The 22,141-nt window shown below is 48.2% G+C and overlaps 1 long non-coding RNA gene across 2 annotated transcripts in view; it reads right to left on the bottom strand.

Annotated features, from left to right (window-relative positions):
- Positions 1-20,698: 20,698 nt before the first annotated feature.
- LOC141157285 (uncharacterized) overlaps positions 20,699-22,141 on the bottom strand; it is a 108,216-nt gene continuing 106,773 nt past the window's right edge. For both annotated transcript variants that reach the window (XR_012247777.1, XR_012247776.1), the window contains one exon: positions 20,699-21,565. This is a non-coding gene — a long non-coding RNA (uncharacterized lncRNA). The remainder of the gene's footprint in view (positions 21,566-22,141) is intronic.

Genomic DNA, 22,141 nt, shown 5'->3' with positions numbered 1-22,141 from the left:
AGTCCTCATAAACGGTAAAACAGTAGCATTTAATAAGAAGTCGCACAGCCAGTGCAAGTTAAGTCTTATGAGCAGCAGGCTCCAGTGACAAACAGTACAGTTTCCTTAGCAGCACAGCAGTTCACAGTCTTCCCAGTAGTACAGGACAGCACAATTCTAATGCAAAGGCACATTAATGAACACAGCATTCTTTACAGCACAGTGAAATGGAGGGGGGGTTTGCTGAGGAAGATGATTCCTGTGACACCATTTCTTAAAGTCCTTATCTATCTACCTGACAATACTCTGCACTGCTAGTTGAGGAACTCTACCTGACCTGTGTTTAGCTTCACTCCTGACTTGAATCCTTTTCACTTGCAGGGGCACTTCTGTGAGATACAGATCACACATACCACCTTTCTCTTCGGCTCCAGCCAAACAGTACTCAACTTCCCCACAATCCCCCTGGGGCTCTGCTAAAACACTCCCCTTCTCCTGTGACTGTGTTAACCCCTCTAGTTTCTGGATGCTTCTGGAGCACAACACTTCCTGTCTTCTGTGGTTGTGTTACTTCTAATAGTTTCTGAATGCTTTTAAAGCAACAGCACTACTTTGGCATGTCACACTCTGCAATAGTACTACTTCTGAATGTCACAAAAGCTAGGAAGGATAGCTAACATAAGAGACGACAGAGAAAGGATTCAGAAGGATCTAGATAAGCTTGAACAATGGGCAACGACTAGTAGAATGGTATGGTAGCAGCAAGATGTAGGCAAAGAGACATCGATTTCAGCGATGTATCACTTAGTTTGCTGGATGCGGCAGTTCTGTCACAATCAGTGTTTGCAGATGCAGTATGTAGCAGAGCTCATAAAACTAAGCCTGCCCACACCAGGGTCTCTGTGTACATCGTTTATTGACAGTGAGCTGCTTACCTGACGGAACTGGAGAGAATCTGCAAGGAAGAATGGCAGAGGATCCCCAAATCCAGGTGTGAAAAACTTGTTGCATCATTCTCAAGAAGACTCATGGCTGTACTAGCTCAAAAGGGTGCTTCTACTCAATATTGAGCAAAGGGTCTGAATACTTATGACCATGTGATATTTCAGTTTTTCTTTTTTAATAAATTTGCAAAAATTTCTACATTTCTGTTTTTTTCAGTCAAGATGGGGTGCAGAGTGTACTTTAATTAGAAAAAAAATGAACTTTTTAGAATTTACCAAATGGCTGCAATGAAACAAAGAGTGAAAAATTTAAAGGGGTCTGAATACTTTCTGTACCCACTGTATATCACTTGTGCAAGTCAATGGACAAAGGATATATGGTGCCCCCCTCCAGGATGGGTTGGAGAAGTTTCTCCAAATGGCTCAGAGATTTTGATTGTCAATATTCCCTAGATTATATAGGAAGAGAAGACTTCTTGATACTGTACTACTTGGTCCAGTGCAGTATGTGCATCGTATTTCCAAAAATTACTCCTGGGGGCTGTGTCATAGGTGTAGGGAGATTAAATGACAAGGGCCTCCTTTGTCAAACATTATCTACGATGGAGTACTGTAGTAGTTGTGGCCCTCAATTCAAGTTTTCAGAGGGCCATCAGTCAGTCATCAACAGCCAGTGTAAATTTCTGTTGAATATGTATCCCCTATCTCAGTCACAATGTGGCACAAGCCAGGCATGTTTTTTGCCAAATAAGGTGACTGACAGTACATTTCTATTGAATATGTATCCCCTATCTCAGTCACAATGTGACAAAACCTGTGAGAAGGGCCTCCAATGACAAATATTAGTTTGGTAGGACTACTGTACATTCCAGATTTGTCCACTGCACAATGTGCACAGGGTTTGTAAAAATCAGCCCTATGGGCTGAGTCATGGTTGACTTAGGTAGCCACTATCCCAAGGGCCTCCAATCACAAATAGTAGTTAGGCTGGAGTAGGAATACGGTCCTGGTTTGTCCACTGCACAATGTGCATAGGGTTTGTAAAAGTTAGCCCTATGGGCTGAGTCATGGTTGACGAAGGAGGGAAATGGGTTTTTATGGGAAGAGGGTGACGTTAACAGCAGTAGCATGAATCTGCATTTTTGGTGAATTTAGGTTGGCTTGCTGTCACCTGGAGGGATTACAAACTGCGGAGATATCCAGTCCTTGTTGAATTTAATCAAAGAAAGTCTGTCTGCATTTTCCGTGGAGAGGCGTGTGCGCCTATCAGTGATGATTGCCCCAGCGGAACTAAAAACACGCTCAGACACCACACTAGCAGCCGGGCAGGCCAGCACCTCCAAGGCATATAAGGAGAGGTCGGGCCAAGTGTTCAGCTTATACACTCAATAATTAAAGGGAACTGAAGCGTCAGAAAGGACGCAAGTATGGTCACTTAAGTACCCCTTGACCATGTTCTGCAACTTATCCCTCCTTGGCATTGTTACAGGCACAGATAGCCCTTGCTGTTGTGCTGGTTTTTTGAAAATTGCCCAATTTGTGGGCATTCCCCCCCCCCACCTCTGTTGGAGCTGGTGTTCGTGTCTCTCCCCATTATCCCTTGGTGTTGAAAAAAGCCGGTACCTCTGCCACCAGCATTGTCTGAGGGTGATGTTTTCAGCAACTGATCTACAATGGCTCTCTTGAACGATTCCATTGTAAAACTCTTTGGTGACTCCAAAAGGAGAGAAGGAAATTTCTCCTTGTACCGTGGATCGAGATAGGTTGTTGGATAAAATGTGTATCATGCGAGGGTCTTGCCACAGACACTTACACATGAACTGTGCCATGTGGGCCAAGCTGCAAAAAAGCAAATGTTCTGTGTCCCCAACAGTGGAAAAAGTACCCATCCTGTCCTCACGCTGACTCGCCTCCACCTCCTCCTCCACCTCCTTGTCCTCCTCTCTAATGCGTGCTTTGTAGCAGGCAGTAGGAAATGTTTGAGCTACTGCTTTGTGTAGGGCACTCAATGATTTTTTAAGTGAACTAATATGGACAGAAGGCAGGCTGACACCCCAAAATAGTGGTTAAAATGGGCTGCTGCATGCTTTGTAGCAGGCAGTAGGAAATGTTTGGACTACTGCTTTGTGTAGGACACTCAATGATTTTTTAAGTGGACTCTGACCCCTAAAACAGCAATGAAAATAGACCGGTGTTAAAAAAAAAAAAAAGGCAGCACAAAATGCTGGAAAAATATTGTTTTGCCTCTGACAAGAGCTGTTTTAAGATGGACACTAGAAGAATGCTACCTAATACACTCCCTACCTAATACACAATCTCTCCCTCCCTGTACTCTGACTTTGCTGTGCATGTTCAGCTCTGAAAAGAGCTATTTTTGGGGGGTATTATGGAGCTAGTGAGTGGCTCCTTTAAACACAGAACTAGTACACACTGCAGGTAGCCCTTAAAAGAGGCCTAAACGCTCTCCCTAGCAGCTCAGCGATCTCTCCCTATGCTTATAGAACACAGGCTCCGGATGCAATGTGCACAAAATGGCGGCGGCAGGGCTTAAATAGACCCTATGACGCTGGGTGGCCAGCCAATCACAGTAATGCCACAACCAAGATGTCTGCGGCATTACTGTGATTGGTTAAGAAGCCCAGCATGTTTAGTGGCTGCAAAGGAGGCGCTAAAACTGCAGGGCGGGACATCCGAATATAGCGAGGCAAATACACAAATACTCGCCGAATATCGATTAACCCTAATACCGTACTATCCGTGCGAATAGCGAATAGTAATGAATATACTCGCTCATCACTACCCCTAACTCATGCTGTCGTCAGATTACATAGTAAAAACCAGCTGACAGATTCCCTGTAAATAAAGGCCATAATTGACCCCTGTTCCTTCACATAATGAATGACCTCACTAATTGAACTCCACACTTCTATTAATTAGAACACCCCTTTTCATTAAAAGAGTCAATTACATCCAATTAGCAGCATGCATGTCATGACATTTGATTCTGTTGGTTGCCCATTACTCTCCTACACCTAGTCATCAGTATTTTTCCCATGTTGTATGATCTTTTCTGCCAAAAACAGTAATTAAACACATGACCGTGTACGGCCAACCCGGGTTCCACCGTTTCACATGCGCCTCCCATCTTCCAGCACTCACCTTTACCCACCAAATAAAAACACTGCACCTGTATTTCTTTTGGATAAATTTGGCCACAGCGGCCATTTATTAGCAAACAACATTAACATATTAACAGTGTTATAAATTAAATAAGAAGGGAGGGTTCTTGGAGTTGAAAATAGATCTGGCATAAATTAAACCGAACTCGAACCGCCATGTTACCCTCAGCCGTCCATCACCAGCTCAAGGGCACCAAAAGCTCCCAGGGTAAAACCCCGTCCAGAGCCCAAAACCAAATGCCAGATCACCCCGCTTAATTAACCAACTGCCTGTAATTTTACCAAATTCTTTCCACCGACAAAAACGAACAGCCCTGACCACCTCAGGCTCTTGAGTGCCCCAACACCGCTAAAGCCCCCTCAATCCCCTCCTGTATAGCCAATGCCCACAAATCGATACCAATGTCATTCAAGTGCACGCTATCCTTTGCCCAAAAATTTCAAACCCCCGCTTCGAGTTCAAAATGTTGAACGCTTACTGCCCCGTTTCTGGACACAAAAGCTGATATGGCTCTATTTAACTTAACTCGCGCCCTATTAATCCCCTTCAATGATCTAGCCTCCCTCCAATTTTGCCTTGGGACAATGTCAAACCAAACCATCAACACTTCAGGAAAGGATGTTCATAACCTTAAAAAATCAAATCGAATGTCCCTCATTAATTCCCTAACCGGGCGAGCCCCCAAATCATTCCCCCCCATATGTACCACCAAAATATCCTGCATACTGTCCAAACGGGCTGCCTTATGAAATTCAGGCAGCACTCTTCTCCATACCATCCCTCTAAAGCCGAGCCACCAAACCACCACTTGCTCTCTACTAAAACCCAATTGCCTACAGTCTGGCCTCACGTCTGCCCGCAGCGCCCCCAGTGGACGAAAGAGTGTCCCAGAATCCACACTAACAATGGGACGCCACTTGCAACAAAACAACCACAAGGTATTCAATACTTAACAAGATAAAACCACATAAGCCCCCATACCTAATGCCGTACATAAGACAAATAACAATTCTGAAAGAATGTGAGCCGTAAACCTCCGGGCGAAGGCCCAACTCCCGAATTCCTTTCTTAAATACCGCTATGAATTGAAAACGTGACAAAAACTCTCCATTTTCATGACACAATAAGGGACCCGCTCGCCCCAACCAAACCTGCCAGTACACCTTTAAACATCTCCTTGGGCACATGAAAGCTCCATTTACTTCACCCAATACTACCCGCTTGCCTCTACCCAATTGATCTGTCTTCCCACGCCTAATCCAAAATTCAATGCCCCTAGCCCAACAGCTCACATCCTCTGCAAACAAACCCCCAACCCTATCCCTGCTGGGTGCCACCAATTCGCCTAATCTCAGTGCCCCAAAAATGAAAAAGCCAACCTAAACAGTGTAGCTTCAAAAACTGTGCAGCATATATTATCGAAAACTAAACCCAACGGTTCCAAGATGCTAAAAGACACCGGTCTTCTTTTATCTAACACCGTACCTCCTCTCCTAAACCCCCTTAGTGCTTGCTTCACTAAAAAGGACTTCATAACATCTTTTTTCCCCTGCAATTTAAAACCAAACGCTAGTCCTGCGACGAATTTGCCAACTTTTGAAACAGACCATCCAATCTCCGCTGCCCTTCCCACAAGAAACAACACTGCCATCTCTATCTCCGTCACTCTCCACCAAACCCAACTGCAGTATCCAACTTTGCCATACTCGACACGATGCCTTGTGTAACGGGTCTGGGAGGCGGAACCTCTGAGCTACTATACAAGGGGGCGGTCCTTGTAAGGGAGCGGGTGGCGACCAGGCAGGCAGTCACAGCAGGTGACCGGGACAGTCTCTGGAAGAACGGGCAGGAAGTCACGGCAAGTGACCGGGGCAGTCTCTGGATGAACGGGCAGATGGTCACGGCAAGTGATCGGGGCAGTCTCTGGGTAAAGGGTAGATGGTCACGGCAAGTGACCGGGGCAGTCTCTGGGTAAAGGGTTGGTACGACCTGTGGCGGCTGATGGTAGACGTGAGCTCCCAGGTGAGCAGGCGAGAGTCTCTGGATAAACGGGTGGTCACAGCATGTGACGGCGGAGCCTCCAGGAAGACCAACAGACAGGCGGCAGATGAGCGCTCCCAGGTGAGCGGGCAGAAGTCTCTGGACAGGCGGGTGGTCACAGCACGTGACGGCAGAGCCTCCAGGTAGGCTAGCAGACAGGCAGCAGATGAGCGCTCCCAGGTGAGCGGGCAGGAGTCACTGGACAGGCAGGTGGTCACAGCATGTGACGGCGGAGCCTCCAGGTAGGCTAGCAGGCAGGTAGCAGATGTGCGCTCCCAGGTGAGCGGGCAAGCTGGTCCATAGACAGACTGACAGGAGTTGGAAGGCAGACCGTCGGACCTCAGGCAAGCAGGCAGGTAGCTGATGTGCGCTCCCAGGTGAGCGGGCAAGCTGGTCCTTAGACAGACTGACAGGAGTTGTAGGGCAGACCGTCGGACCTCAGGCTAGCAGGCAGGTAGCAGAATATCAGGCAGGAATAAGACAGCAAGCTGGCAGGAATCTGGCAGGTATCTGGCAGGTAACTGGCAACGGGACCTGAGGGCTGAAGCAGAGTAGTGAACAGTGCAACAACATTGCTCGGGCACCTCCATTTTGGAGGAGGTGCCTTATATATGGTGAAGTCCTCCGGCCATTGGCCAGGGACTCCTTAGGACGGCGCGCGCGGCCCCTTTAAGAGGGAGGGAGAGCGCGCGCCCTAAGCACAGTGGCCTGGAAGGAGCGCGCGCTGCCAGCAGAGCGGGAGGAGGACGCCGGGCACGGAGCAGAGAGGTGAGGAGAACAGCGTCCCTGCCTAGCAGAGGGCAGGGACGCCGGCGCTACAGTACCCCCCCCTTTAGGCCCCCCCTTTTTTAGGCCAGACAGAAATTTAGCAAGGATAAGAGGGGCATGGATGTTCTCCCGGGGCTTCCACGTTCTCTCCTCAGGACCAAACCCCTTCCAATCTACTAGAAAAAAGGTCTTTCCTCTTACCCTTTTGGTGGCAAGAATGTTCTCTACCTCAAACTCGTCCTCAGCAGAAACCGGAGCAGGAGGCGTACCTGTAGACTTGGAAAAAGAGTTAAGTACCACAGGTTTGAGGAGAGATACATGGAAGGAGTTAGGGATCCGTAAGTTGGCCGGGAGTTTCAATTTATAGGCCACCGGGTTGATCTGACTGATGACCTCCAGAGGACCGATGAACCGAGGCCCTAACTTGTAAGAAGGTATCTTGAGTCGGACATATTTAGATGAGAGCCAGACTTTATCTCTAGGACGAAATTGTGGAGGATCCAGGCGTTTTTTGTCAGCGTGTTTCTTCATCCGCTCGGACGACTGAAGGAGTGCGGATCGGGTACTCTCCCAAATGGAGGAAAATTTAACGAGAGATTCCGCAGCCGGGTTGTCCACAGAGGTGGAGACAGGAAAAGGAATCCGAGGATGCTGACCGAAGACTACAAAAAACGGGGATTTGGAGGAGGATTTGCTCTCGTGATTGTTATAAAAGAACTCGGCCCATGGTAGGAGATCCACCCAGTCTGAATGATGGGCATTAACGAAGTGCCGGAGGTAACTGGTCAGGTTCTGATTGATCCGCTCCACTTGACCATTGGACTGTGGGTGGTAAGCGGAAGAGAAGTCCAGGGTGACGTCTAGCAGTTTACAAGTGGCTCTCCAGAAGCGTGAGGTGAACTGTACCCCACGATCCGACACGATGTGGAGGGGCAGGCCATGAAGACGAAAGATGTGACGAATAAAGTCTTTAGCTAGCTCGGGTGCAGACGGGAGGCCTGGCAGGGCAACGAAATGAGCCATCTTGGAGAAGCGGTCAGCGACCACCCAAATGACCGTACAACCGGCAGAGACTGGGAGGTCAGTTATAAAGTCCATTGCTATATGCTGCCAGGGGGCAGCAGGTACAGAAAGCGGAAGGAGGCGACCGGCTGGCAGATGTCTCGGAACCTTGTTGCGGGCGCAGGACACACAGGCAGAAACAAAGTCTATTACGTCCTTGTGCAGGGTAGGCCACCAGTAGTGCCGGGTAATAAGCTGGAGGGTCTTTTTCTGACCGGCGTGGCCAGCCAGTTTAGACGAGTGACCCCAGTGAAGGATCTTCTCCCGATCAGGTACTGATACGAACGTCTTTCCGGGAGGGAGACGATTTAAACTCACGGGAGCCACCTGCATTACTCTGGCGGGATCGATGATGTGTTTCGGATCTTCCTCGAGATCAGACACCAGAAAGGATCGAGACAAGGCGTCCGCCTTGACGTTTTTGTCAGCCGGGCGAAAATGAAGAACAAAATCAAAGCGAGCAAAAACAAGGACCACCGGGCTTGGCGCGGGTTAAGTCTCTGGGCATGCTGGAGGTAAGCCAAGTTCTTGTGGTCAGTGTAAATTATTACCGGGTGAAGAGCCCCCTCGAGCAGGTAACGCCAATCCTCCAAGGCCAGTTTGATGGCCAATAACTCTCGGTCTCCTATGGAATAATTGCGCTCTGAGGAGGAGAAGAGTTTAGAGAAGAAGCCGCAAGTTACCATCCTCCCGGAAGATAATTTTTGAGTAAGTACTGCTCCGGCTCCAGAGGAGGAGGCGTCAACTTCCAGGAAGAACTGCTTGTTGCCGTCCGGGTGATGCAGCACCGGGGCAGAAGAGAAGGCCTGTTTTAAGGAAAGAAAGGCCTCCTCTGCTTCGGGCGGCCACTCTTTGGGATTAGTACCCTTACGGGTGAGCGCGGAAATTGGGGCAGTCCGGGAAGAGAAGTGTGGTATAAAGAGGCGGTAGTAGTTGGCGAAGCCCAGGAACCGCTGAATGGCCTTCAACCCCTCCGGTCGAGGCCATTTCTCGATGGCAGACAGTTTCTCTGGATCCATTCGTAGGCCGGTCTGAGAAATAATGTAGCCCAAAAACGGAAGCGAGGTCTGCTCAAAGAGGCATTTCTCATATTTAGCGAAGAGGTGATTCTGCCTGAGCCTGAGCAGGACCTGACGAACGTCTCTCCGGTGAGTCTGGAGATCCGGAGAGAAGACCAAGATGTCGTCCAGGTACACCACTACGCAGGAGTAGAGAAGGTCCCGGAAGATGTCATTGACCAACTCTTGAAAGACGGCAGGAGCGTTACAGAGACCAAAGGGCATTACCAGATATTCATAGTGGCCGTCCCGGGTGTTGAATGCCGTCTTCCATTCATCCCCCTGACGGATACGAACCAGGTTGTACGCCCCACGGAGGTCCAGTTTGGTGAAGATTCTAGCCCCCCTCAGACGATCAAATAACTCCGGAATGAGCGGAAGGGGGTACTTATTCTTCACCGTGATCTGGTTAAGGCCTCTATAGTCTATACAGGGACGGAGAGAGCCGTCCTTCTTTTTGACGAAAAAGAAGCCTGCTCCCGCCGGGGAGGTAGATTTCCGGATGAATCCCCTGGCCAGATTCTCCTCAATATATTCGGACATCGACCGGGTCTCAGCAGCGGATAATGGATAAATACGCCCACGGGGAGGAGTAGTACCGGGTAACAGGTCGATAGGGCAGTCGTATGGTCTATGAGGGGGTAGTGTCTCTGCCTCCTTTTAATTAAACACATCAGCATAAGACCAATAAGGAATCGGAAGTCCAGGTAGATTAGCTGGGGTAGGAGAAGGACGGATGGGATGGACGGGAACCAGACAGGTCTTATGGCAGTCCTGTCCCCAGCGAAGGACTTCTCCGGTCTGCCAGTCAAGCACGGGTGCATGTCTCTGGAGCCAAGGTAGACCTAGCAAGAGGGCGTGAGAGAGTCCAGGCAGAACATGAAAGGAGATACTCTCAGAATGCAGCATTCCCACCTGTAGAGTAATGGATTCGGTGATGAGTTGGATGGGGCGTGGTAAGAGACCCCCATCCACGGCAGCAACAGACAAGGGTACAGCCAGAGGTTTGGTGGGGATGCGGTATTTCTCTACCAGGGACTGTGAAATAAGATTCCCGGCTGCTCCAGAGTCAAGTTGGGCTAGTTCGAAATAACGGTTCTCCCCGCAGACGATTGAGACTGACAGCAGCAGAGATGGAGAGGATTTATTCTTGTCTAGGTCGACCTCTCTGAGCGAACCTAGACACAGGCGTTTCCCGACCTCTCCGGGCAGGCACGGATCCGGCGCTCCTTACTGCCACAGTAGAAGCAGCTCCCCTCGGCACGGCGTAAGTCCTGACGGGTTTTGACCATCTTGGTCTGGTCGACCTGCATAGGCTCAGGAGAGTGTACCTGGGGAGAGACGGAGGGAGTGACGGGTTTCTGAAAAGTAGGAGCTAGACGTGGAAACCTCCTCTCACGGGTGACCTCTTTGGCACGCTCCTGGAACCGTAGGTCAATCCGGGTGGCAAGAGTTATTAGGTCATCGAGAGTGGTAGGAATGTCCCGACCGGCAAGTTCATCTTTAATACGGCCGGACAGACCCTCCCAGAAGACGGATACCAGAGCGTCGTTATCCCAGGCCAGCTCCGAGGCAAGGGTACGGAACCGTATGGCATATTGGCCCACGGTGAGACTTCCCTGACGGAGGCATAGCAGTGATGATGCGGATGAGGTCCTCCGTCCGGGTTCGTCGAAGACTTTCCGGAAAGCCGTGAGAAAGGCAGGCAAGTCGGACACCAGGGGGTCTCCTCTCTCCCATAGAGGATTTAGCCAGGCCAGGGCCTCCCCGGTGAGATGGGACATGATGAAGGCAACTTTGGCCCGGTCGGAGTTAAACTGGTGGGACAGGAGTTCAAAGTGCAGGGTGCACTGATTTATGAAGCCCCGAGCCTGGGCGGAGTCGCCTCCGAAGCGAGGAGGTGCAGAAAGCCGGGGTCCGGGGTAGGATACCATGGTATTAGTGGGCAGCGGAGCTGCCGGATTGCGAGTCATGGCACTGGCGGAGGTTGCTGGCGGAGCAGTCAGAGTGTCCAGGCGAGAATTGACATTCCGCAGGTGACCCAGGATGGACTCCTGTTGGGACCTCTGACGGGACAGTTCATGACACAGGTCCGAGAGCGAGGGAGCTTGGGTGCCACCGGGTTCCATGGCCCGAGCAAACTGTAACGGGTCTGGGAGGCGGAACCTCTGAGCTACTATACAAGGGGGCGGTCCTTGTAAGGGAGCGGGTGGCGACCAGGCAGGCAGTCACAGCAGGTGACCGGGACAGTCTCTGGAAGAACGGGCAGGAAGTCACGGCAAGTGACCGGGGCAGTCTCTGGATGAACGGGCAGATGGTCACAGCAAGTGATCGGGGCAGTCTCTGGGTAAAGGGTAGATGGTCACGGCAAGTGACCGGGGCAGTCTCTGGGTAAAGGGTTGGTACGACCTGTGGCGGCTGATGGTAGACGTGAGCTCCCAGGTGAGCAGGCGAGAGTCTCTGGATAAACGGGTGGTCACAGCATGTGACGGCGGAGCCTCCAGGAAGACCAACAGACAGGCGGCAGATGAGCGCTCCCAGGTGAGCGGGCAGAAGTCTCTGGACAGGCGGGTGGTCACAGCACGTGACGGCAGAGCCTCCAGGTAGGCTAGCAGACAGGCAGCAGATGAGCGCTCCCAGGTGAGCGGGCAGGAGTCACTGGACAGGCAGGTGGTCACAGCATGTGACGGCGGAGCCTCCAGGTAGGCTAGCAGGCAGGTAGCAGATGTGCGCTCCCAGGTGAGCGGGCAAGCTGGTCCATAGACAGACTGACAGGAGTTGGAAGGCAGACCGTCGGACCTCAGGCAAGCAGGCAGGTAGCTGATGTGCGCTCCCAGGTGAGCGGGCAAGCTGGTCCTTAGACAGACTGACAGGAGTTGTAGGGCAGACCGTCGGACCTCAGGCTAGCAGGCAGGTAGCAGAATATCAGGCAGGAATAAGACAGCAAGCTGGCAGGAATCTGGCAGGTATCTGGCAGGTAACTGGCAACGGGACCTGAGGGCTGAAGCAGAGTAGTGAACAGTGCAACAACATTGCTCGGGCACCTCCATTTTGGAGGAGGTGCCTTATATATGGTGAAGTCCTCCGGCCATTGGCCGGGGACTCCTTAGGACGGCGCGCGCGGCCCCTTTAAGAGGGAGGGAGAGCGCGCGCGCCCTAAGCACAGTGGCCTGGAAGGAGCGCGCGCTGCCAGCAGAGCGGGAGGAGGACGCCGGGCACGGAGCAGAGAGGTGAGGGGAACAGCGTCCCTGCCTAGCAGAGGGCAGGGACGCCGGCGCTACACCTTTTATGATGAGCAGGTCTGCCTTGTAATGGACTCCTGTATTAACCGTCCCGCTCCTCCATAACCAGCTGCCACAGATGTGAAGGGCATTCCTGTCCCACGTCCTCTGCCTCTGGTGCTAGCGCCCGGAAACGATCCCACTGGAAACGAGACAAGGCATCTGCTATGGAATTTTGCACACCTGGAACATGGACTGCCGTAATCCAAGCGTTCAAATTAACCCATTACTTGCCAAATTAGCAATTTTCATTTTTTGTTTTTTTGGACCTAATTGGACCTAATTAGAAAATCCTAGTTACTAGAAGCAAAAAATTAGGCGTACCAAAAAAAGGACATTGGTAGATAATGGGTTAAGACAACAAAGCACCAGTTCCCTCAGCAGCCTAATCACAGGCGGAGATGAAGCCGACAAGCTGTTAATTACAGACACCACTCCCATATTATCGCAATGTAAAAACTTAAAATGGTGCAAGGTCCTTCCGTTTTTTCTTCCACCAATGGTACACCAAAATGTTCTGCTACCCACACCATAGTACCTAACAAATTCCTACACAACAACGATTGCGGAGGACCTATAAACAAAAAATCATCCAAATAATGAATGACCGACTGAACTGATGCCAAGCCCCTCACCACCCATTCCAAAAAGGTACTAAACGTTTCAAACAAGGAACACGAAATTGCACAGCTCATTGGCAAACACCTATCCACATAGTATTTCCCTTTCCAAAAACAACCTAACAACGGGATACTATCCGGGTGAACTGGCAGCAACCTAAAAGCCGACTCGATATCAGTCTCAGCTAGCAACGAACCTGGCCCATATCTTCGTACCCACTGCACCGCCGCATCGAATGATGTATACTCAACCGAATACGATTCCTGCGCAATGCCATCATTCACCGAAAGCCCCTTTGGGTACGACAAATGCTGAATCAAACGAAACTTATTCAGCTCTTTCTTGGGCACAACCCCCAACGGCGAAATAATCACCTTACTACTAGGTAATTCCTGAAACGGTCCAGCAATCCTACCCAATTCAACCTTCTTTGCCAACTTCAAACTAACGACTTCCGGATGAAGGGAAGTCGACATCAAATTTTTAACAGAAAAGGGGACATCGTGATCAAGAGGAGGAATCCTAAAACCCTCCAAGAAGCCATCTGAAATGACCTTCAACTGATCCGGATACCTATTTAGAAAGGGGGCCATCTCGTGAAGCCTCTCCGGAGTCACCCCCTTGACTGGTACCCATTGGCAGCTTTCCCTTACCCTTCTTAAAGCATTTAGCTGCTCCGTGTGAACTTCCATTACAATGGGAGCACACGTGTTTGAATTTGCAGGAGTTCCCGTACTTGCATTGGCCATCATTAAATTGCCAGCAAGTTCCCGCTTCCTTCTTAGTGCTTTGTGCCCCCTGTCTACTTCCCCTGTGTCGTGCTGATTGGTTCCCACTACTGCTGCTCCTGTGAAAGGACTGCCCATACCTCACCAGAGCCATAAGCTTCAGCCACAACCCGATGTCCTTTTGATCCCATCTAATCTCCGGGCGGACTGCCTTCCTCTGCCGGAATTGCTCGTCGTATCATAACCATGTCTTACCCCCATAAGTACGATGAGCATCTAGGTAGCAAAATAAACCCGAGCAATTATCTGGAGCTTTTTCTCCAATGACGCTAGCCATTATTGCAACCAATTGATAAACGTCTGAGGAATCAATTTCCACCTACGCTTCTCTTCCTTCTCTTTTCTACTGTCGTCCTTTTTTCCCTTATCCAAGTTAAACTTTTCCAGCGGAAGAAGGGAAAAAATTTCAACATACTCATCCCGCCAGATTTTTTCCTTAACCTCTTTCTTCAAGTGTGCCCCCAATGGCCCCTCAAAGCACACATATACCTCCCCTTTTGCCCTATCATCCAGTTTCACGGCCTCCGCTTTATCCTTTTCTGTCTGCACAGAAACTGATACCCCCGAAGGTGCCCCCACTGCACACACCGCCGACCTGGCCAATTCGCTCCCCACCTGCGACACTACCGGTTGACTAGGTAACCAAGACCCTGCCGGAGATAACCCTGCCTCATTGGCTCCACCACCGTCTATTCTTGCCAGAAATTGCGACATGCTTGCCAAAATATCCCTAAGCCCCACGACATCCGACCCACGCCTCCCCCTAACATTTACCCCGCTGGGCCCTGCCAACTGCCTATCCCCTGCCCCATCCGCTACTGACCCCGTGGGTGACAAACCATATATAGACGCATACTCACCGAGCTGCGCAGGTGCTGTGTCCCCACCAGCCGTACGTCACAAGTCCAGTTGATTCCTTGAGTCGCCCTGATCCTCTCCGTATTCCGATCCACCAGACTCCTGCTGCTGCTGAAGGCCCGCGCCCCTGGCCTCCTCGTCACCAGGGGGGACCAGAACACGTGTCGATACCCCCGCAGAATGTCTTCCGCCCGTCACTGCGCCAATCCTCCCTGCCGTCCGTGGCCCTGTGCGACTTCTGGACCCGGACTTCCCAGCCCCGTCCATGTTGGTTCGTGGGTGACTGCCAGGCAGCTCCATGCTGCTGCCCGCCGCTCCACTACCCTGGACAGGATGACTTGAGCCAGGCAGAGGGTCCTCAAAGTGCTGCTGCCTGCCCATGTACCTGCCGTGCTGTCTTCCTCTGATGCTCTGTCTGGCAGGCACCCCGACTGGTACATATCCAGGTGTGCCTTCCGTGCTGGTGGTCCCTCCGATCCCCTCAGTCGCTCTGGCACTCTTTTTATTAAACATGCGGCGCCGCGGATCGCCGCCGGCTCGTGTGGCGGGGGACATATATCTGCGCCCACTGCTCACTTCTTATGCGGCCCTGTCGCATGCCAACGCCGATGACGCAGGCCGCACTTCTGGGGAGGCCCCGCCCCCCGGATGATGACGCGGCTGTAGCGCGGGCCCTGCTTCCGGCTCTGTTACTGCGGCGCACCGCCGAAGCAGGCCGCACTACCGCCAGGGGTGTAACTTCAGTCGCGGACCGCGACACACTGATGGCAGCGCCTGCAGGCCGGCTGGGCGGATTCCTGAGTGGCGGGCGCGACGATGGGGGATTCCGCCGCCATGCTCACCGGACGCAGGGTCCCCTGAGGGGCTCTGCAGCCTGTGCCTGCTGCACGTGCTGGCAATCTCCGGCGAAAGCCTCTCGGGGGGCCACGTCCTCCTGGTGCTTCTTCCTGGTCCTGACGGTGATTTTTCTGACCTGGCATTCCCCAGCAATTCAGACAGCTGGGACTCTAGCCATCCTCCACACCTGGATCTCGCAGCATCCCTCAGCCTGGTGATCAGGGAGTCAACAGTCTCCATAACGCCCAGTCAGTGTCCAGAAAACAATGGGTAAGTTGGAAATTTTTGTACTCTGTGTGCTTTCACAACTTTCCATTATGACTTCCCTGCCGGACTGACTATTTCCCGCACTTTTTCCTTAATATACTCCCCCCCCACTAAATGCCCACCCCCTCCACACTTATACCCAATCTGGATCTCATTAGGTTCAAAAATTGCACCCTCCTGGCCAACCCCGGTCATGTGGGGCTTCCTTCTAGTTTCACTTGCTTCCAGCCCCCTTCTTTAGTGATGTTAGACTGCTATTATTTTGCACATAACTGTATGTGGCATTACCATTTTCAGGATGAATTGCTTTACAAACTCTATAGTCCATTTTCTCCTATTACACCTTGTGAAAGTGAAGAATTTGGGGCTAAAGTATCATTTTTGTGGAGAACAGAAAATTTCATGTATGCTTGCAGATGTTATAAACTTTTGAGAAGCAACTGTGGGTCCAAAAAGGTCACCACAGCCTAAGATAAACTCTTTGTGGGGTGTAGTTTCCATAATGGGGCTTTTTTTTTTAGGGTTTCTGCTATTTTGGCACCTTGTGGGCTCTGCAAATGCAGCATGGCATCCACAATTTATTCCAGTGAAAATAGTATTCCAAAAGCCAAATAGCGCTCTTTCCCTTCTGTGCTATGCCGTGTGCCTCAACAATGGATCCTGACCACATTGGGGGATTACCACTTTTAGTATGAATTGCTTAACATTTTTTTCAGTGCAATTTCTATCATTACAACTTGCAAAAATAAAAAATGTAAGGCTAAAGCTGAATTTTAGAGGAAATAATGTAATTTTTCAATTTTTTTCACCCTATATTAGTACCTGTACAATTTTTAAAATGGGATCACTTCAAAGTCCCTTCAAAACTGAATAGGTCTGTAAAAAATAGATTTTGTAAATTTGTTGAAAATTGCAGCTAAACTTTTAATTCTTCCAACATCCTAACAAAATATAAGGGCATTTCAAAAAATATGCTGATGTAAAGTAGATGTATGGGAAATGTTATTTATTAACTATTTTGTATGGTATGACTATCTGTTCCAAGGGCATCTACATTTCAAAGTTGAAAATTGCTATTTTTTCTAAATTTTGCGCCAAATTTCCGATATTTTCATAAACACAAATTTTATTGCCCTACATTTAACACTATCATGAAGTACAATGTGTCACGACAAAATGATCTCAGAATCACTTGGATTACAAGATACAGGAAAGAGATTGATGACAGAGTTAGATGCTTTTGTGTCTGGAATGGAGAAGTCCAGGTTGTCAGGCTTGGGCTTTGTTTTGTAACTGTTTGTTTTGGCTTGCAAGAAGCATTCAAAAGTTATTACCGCATAAAGATTTGAAAAATGGGGCTCTATCAGGGAGGTGAAAACAGGTTTCAGCAGTAAGGGGTTAAATCTTTGATAAAACTCTTAATACAAAAAAACCTTTGCTTATTCTTTTTTATAAAAATAAATAAATAAATAAAACAGTTTGTGCTGTCAGCTATGAATTAACTCAGGGGCGGACATATCATTGGTGCAACTTGTGCAGCTGCTCAGGAGAACAAGAGATAAGGGGGTCCACTTCCTCCACCTAAGAAGATAGAATTGTGTGTTATGAAGAGCTATTGGACTGTAAAGGGTCCATATACTTTCTTTCACAGGGGCCCTTTTCTGTCATTGTCTGCCACTGAATAAACTGTTATTGGGCTACTACATGTACATGTGAAGTTTTTTTTGCAGAGATTTTAGAGCAAAACCTCAAAGTTTATGAGGAAGTTTGAGATTTTCAAATGTATTTGGAGAGTTTCTGCCCAGTTTCTGCTACAACATCTCCTTAAAAAAACTCTGCGTGCATAAATCCTAAGGGTATGTGCACACAATGACTCTACAGACTCTACAAAACAACAGCCTGGACACTATGGCTTCCTCAAGAGGGACTTTACAGAACAACAGTCAAGGCACCATGGTACCAATAAGGGAAACACAGATTTGACATTCTACAGGATATCAGCTTAAGGGACCACGACCCTAGCTGGAAGAATACAAATCTGCTCTATTGACCATCACTGAACCCATGGAGACATTTGGGGAAGCTGAGTTGGGACCCTTCAATCACCTGGCTCCATGGAGACATTTGGGGAAGCCAGGTTGGGACCCTCCAGTCACCTGGCCCCATGGAGACGTTCAGAGGAGCCAGGTTGGGACCCTCCAGTCACCTGGCCCCATGGATACATTCGGAGAAGCCAGATTGGGACCCTCCGGTCACATGGCCACGTTGCTCAATGGACTGTCAGCTCCTAAGCATCTCGGTACCTCCTCTCTGTGAGTGCCCACCAAAAGCAGGATGACACTGGTGGGGGTAGTCAACCCAAGAAGCCCCGAAGTCACAGCCGCTCTAATCCCGGTGAGTCAGCTTAAGGGTAAGACTCTGTAATTTGCACCATCTTGGGTATTTGCTGGGACTGTTCTATATGTTAGCGTCTGTTGGTAGTTCAATAAAGTATTGCCACACTGTTTTACCCTTACCCTGTGTTGTCTGAGCAATATTATGCCCAGGGGAAAGGAGAACGTGTGTTAAGTGGGATGAGCCCTGGTCTATGCGGTCTCGGGCCAGCAGACAAGAGCACCCACTGACCCTCGTGTCTTCACATTTGGATCTTTTCTAATTCCCTGCGAGTTCAGCAAAATGGCACTATGCAGAGACTGCCATGTTGCTGAACAGTAGAGGGCCATCAAAAGTTCAACCTTGTGCCAGCCACTTACCTTTCTGCCCTCTCTTGCTGCTTTCTGACTGCTGTTCTCCATCGCATGACATCTCCAGCCTGGTGCTTTCTCTAGGCGGTGCGGTGAGAATACATTTTTTTTTTTTTTTTTACATCTTACATTTACTATGCTCTCGAATCTGGAGGGACTTGCTGTGATATGCAAATAGAACAGCGTAATTGTGCAGAAAGCCATAGGCCACGCCTTATTTGCATATAAAAAAATACAGTGTGCTGTAATAGTACGACACACGTCGGCTCCCTCCCTTTGGTGCGGGCTCAGCTTTCCGGGCACATGACAGCTGATCTGTACAGCTCACATGTGCCCCTAACAGCCGCGGGTGGAATCGCGATCCACCTGCAGCTGTTAGCTAGTTAAATGCCACTGTCAATCTCAGACAGTGGCATTTAACTCGCGCTTACCGGAAGCGCGTCACTGATCCCGCCCATTGGCAACCCTGTCATATGATCGCAGGTCGCCAATGCGTTGGCATGACAACCCTGGGTCTGCAGGAGACCCCTCCGGTTGTCATTGCCAGATTGCTATGAGCACTCATAGTATTTCTGCTACACACAGGCATGTGATGATCGCCTGTGTGTAGCACAGACAATCAGACAATTGCAGCTTCAAGTCTCCCATGGAGACTATTGAAGCATGCAAAAAGTAAAAAAAAAATGAAAAAAAAAAGTAAAAATATAAAAAAATTAAAAAAATATAAAAGTTTAAATCACCCCCCTTTCGCCCAATTCAAAATAAAACAATAAAAAAATCACACATAGACATATTTAGCATTGTTGAGTTCAGAATCGCCCGATCAATATAAAAAAAAATTAATCTGATCGGTAAATGGCGGAAAGAAAAAAAATTAAAAATGCCAGAATTACGTTTTTTTGGTCGCCGCTAAATTGCAATAAAATGCAATAACGGGCGATCAAAACATTGTATCTACTCCAAAATGGTATCAATAAAAACGTCAGCTCAGCACACAAAAAATAAGCCCTCACCCGGCCCCAGATCCAAAAAATGGAGACGCTACAGGTCTCGGAAAATTACAACTTTTTTTTTTTTTTTTTTTTTACAAACTATGGATTTTTTTTCACCACTTAAATAAAAGAGAACCTATACATGTTTGGTATCTATGAACTCGTAATTATCCAAAGAATCATAATGGCAGGTCAGTTTTAGCATTTAGTGAATACAGTAAAAAAAAAAAAAAAACAACTGTGGAAATGCACTTTTTTTGTAATTTCACCGCACTTGGAATTTTTTTCTCATTTTCCAGTACACGATGTGGTAAAACCAATGGTGTTGTTTAAAAGTACAACTCGTCCCGCAGAAAACAAGCCCTCAAATGGCCATATTGACAGAAAATTAAAAAAATGATGGCTCTGGGAACAAGGGGAGCAAAAAACAAAAACACAAAAATGGAAAATGCTCCAGTCATGAAGGGGTTAAGCTAATCTGTATATGTCTGGTATAATTTTTATAGGGGCTACGTTGCCTAAATAAATGTTTATGTAGTTTGTCATTTGTTGGGGTGACAGACTTCCTTTACATATCATCCTTCTTGGCAGAGCATGGTCCTATGAACACGTACTGCCAAGAACAGAACAATCATGTTATAATCGTACTGAGCATATGAAAGTGCGGTCACAACCTGTCTAAACAGACTATCAAACCACTTCCGATTTGCTTGATATAGTAGAGCAGTGACTGTTTAAAGCCTGCGTGTGGCCAATGTAAATGCACCCTTAAATTTAGCTACCTTACAGGTCCTGGTGCCATGATGAATTTTCACAGCCACAGCTCGTCTCTGCAGACTTCTCTCTTCTCTGGTCTATTGCAGCTTAGTTTGATTTCAAACTATTTAGCATATGATAAGTTATGCAGATTATGTTATGTCACTGCATTGTTACTGTTGTGCACCTAAAAATCTAAATTTTAATTTTAATTTTTTTGTTAGTATTCTGTAAATCCGCCTTTTGCAGATTAACTGTGTGGGTGACCCGTGGATCTGCAGCAGCTGATCACCCATTTAAATAAGCAAACTACTACTGCATCAGGTTTTAATATCAATTAAGTGTGTTGGACATTATTACAGAATTGGTGCCAGTACAGAGGAAATTACTACAGGATGGGGGCCAGGATGGGGTGACATTATTATAGGATGGGGCCAGGATGGAGGACATTATTACAGGATGCAAAGGAAATGTAATGATAAAATGCTAACAATAACATAAACAATTCATACAAGTTAAGCAGTTCATAAAAGATCAAAACTTTTATTTTGAATTTAAAAAAAATAAAGAAGTCGTCCGTCACTCAAATGTATCAGTGGGATCACTAGCCGGTTGTCTAGTGATGAATGACGCCGTATGTCCAACAGCCAATAGAGAAGTTGAGATAGGATTTGGCAGCTGGTTGTCAGGTGACCTATGAAGCCAAAAGTGCAACAGCCAATGGAAAACTGGAGGTGTGTTTGCAGATTGGCAGCTGGTTGCCAGGTGACCTATGAAGATGTAAGTGCAATGGCCAATGGAATTCTGCCATGTTGTTGTGTAAGTATAAGCCTGTCAATCTACTCGTGGAAAAATACCGTCCCTCAAAGGAACACTATACTTCTCCACGCGCCACTTGCATAAACAGGAAATGGGGGATGGTATCGTATGTTGGGGTCATTGGATATTACCATAATCTCCCCAATGTTTTCCAGATATGCAAGGATCCCAAATTCTGACTGGCTATTTATGTGCCTGCAGAGAGGACAGGTGATATTATTTAGGAGCCATCTTCCTATGCAGGCAGTATGAAAAAAGTGTGCGCACTGCATGAAGCTCACTCGATCTCCAGTTAAAATGTCCTCCAGGCTGATGGAGCAGGTTGCAGGTGGGTCCTCGACCGATCTTATGGAGGTAGGCAGTGTGAGCATGGAGGAGTTTACAACTTCAGGCTGGGTATTAGTGGAGGATGAGTTCCTGTCTCCAGACCTCTCCGGTGGTGGTGGTGGTGGCCTTCGTCTCTGCCTCCTACTTGTATTTAATGGTGTTATCTCCTGTCCTCTTTGGCGGGCGAACCTGCTCCTTGTCCTGTAGGCAATAGGGGACTGGTCCCTGCTATGCCTCCATGTTTCTATGTAAAATAGACAAACAACACACATATAAGTAATTTCCCCTGAGTAATATTATCCTCCTGGTTAAAAAAGCATTATGTAAGGGTGTACCACAATAACAAATATATCTAATATAATACCAAAAATAATAAATATATATGCCCGGTACATGCACAGAGAAACTCTGGCGTTATCAACAGATTATACAATGTGACTTGTGCAGAAGGTGTTTAGGGAAGTATAAATAGATTAATAAATATAATTGTATAAGATCATGTGCAATGGGTCAAATGTATCAGACGTATCAGACAAAGTGACAAGTGTTACAGTAATACATAACTCATCAGTATAAAATTAAATCCAAATGAGCAGGGAAAATACAATAATATGTAATAGGTACAAACCCCAATGTAGGAATGTTGTGTCCATATTTTAGAGACTTGTAGATGGAAGTATTAGTGGCTTTTATGCGCTTCCCGTCCTACCTGATATAGAAGGCCTTTCTATGCCATTTGCAGAAGGCTCTTCTGAGATGTTTAGGACATTAGAAATGTCCCGAGAAGACATGTTCTTCTCAAAGGGCCAAGATGCTGTAA

The sequence above is a fragment of the Phyllobates terribilis genome, unplaced genomic scaffold, assembly GCF_046119375.1.
Source record: "Phyllobates terribilis strain yellow unplaced genomic scaffold, ASM4611937v1 Scaffold_8__6_contigs__length_399053987, whole genome shotgun sequence".
NCBI lineage: Eukaryota > Metazoa > Chordata > Amphibia > Anura > Dendrobatidae > Phyllobates > Phyllobates terribilis.
The sequence above is the reverse complement of the archived record's forward strand: the minus strand, read 5'-3'. Positions and strand labels throughout refer to the sequence as shown.